Below are 1,210 nucleotides of genomic sequence, written 5' to 3'. Positions count from 1 at the left end.
TAGTGAATACTTAATCAGCCACATACAGGGGAGAGCTTCCTGGTCAGGGAAGTGGCCTTGTTATGAAAGCAAAGATGAAGTGGAGCAGTATACACATGATACCCACTGAGTACTCCTGGGAGATCATCTCTTCCCAGTCATAAGAGAAAGTAAGAGAGCCACCTGTTCCACCTACAGATAAAGAGCTACCTCTGCTGTGTCTTCCCGTTGCACTAGAGTCTCATTGCCACAAGTCTCTCCATTACCTCTGTCTGTGACCTGGTCTTGAACAGGCTGGTTTCTATAGTATTGATCAATAGACTAGAAAATATCAACCATCAGGTGGGTTAGGTGAGAGTGGGCATCCAGGGTCATGCGAACTCTCACACTCTTGGCTAGCCACAGAGAGATGCTTTGGGTGTCTGTTCCTATTTGGGAAAAAAAACCCCACATTTATTGTTTCCCTTGACATATGCTCCAGCCATCCCTCAGAGACAGACATGTGCACACCTGATAAACACATATGTTAATGCTCCATTTTCTGGAGTGACTAACTTAGAAGAGATTCCCACGATGTCCATACATAGAATATTCTGGGGCAAAGATGATGCCTGTCTTTTAAATGAATAGCATGTTTTATTCACTTTGTTGTAAGGTCGGAGAAAGAGTTTGAAATGAAGGTCGTTATTCCTGTTGAAGTGACCCCCCACACCCAGACCCCAGTTGCTTTGGCATTCACCACAGTGAAGGGCCTTTGCATCATACAATGGCATGTAACTTGGGAATTGGAAATCAGCCTATGAATACATCACTTCTGAATTTTCTTTCACATCAAATCTGTGCTTTCAAGAAACCTTTCTACTTCTGTGGCCATTTTACTGTCTCAAGATTGTTCTGTCCCGTGTCTCTGTGGCTATATGACTTTTGGTTCTGCTTTAGCCAAGTACTTTGTCCCTGTGGAGCTTTTGGGACTATCTACAACACAGTCACTGAAATGTGTGCCATAGCAACTCAGAACTCAGTGGTGATTTGTCTGGTGTGAGGCTTCACATGGGTCATTCCTCATCTTAAGAGTGATGTAAAACTTCTATTTTCAAAAGCAGTAATAGCTAGGTGCACCTTTACCACATCTCTATATAGTAAGCTTTATTGAATCTTATGCAAAGTAGTAGCCGACCATGAGGAATACACTAGGCTCTCATATATCTGTACAGTGTATATTTATATTAGG

The sequence above is a fragment of the Acomys russatus genome, chromosome 26, assembly GCF_903995435.1.
Source record: "Acomys russatus chromosome 26, mAcoRus1.1, whole genome shotgun sequence".
Classification (NCBI taxonomy): Eukaryota; Metazoa; Chordata; class Mammalia; order Rodentia; family Muridae; genus Acomys; species Acomys russatus.
This window is presented reverse-complemented; position numbering follows the sequence as displayed.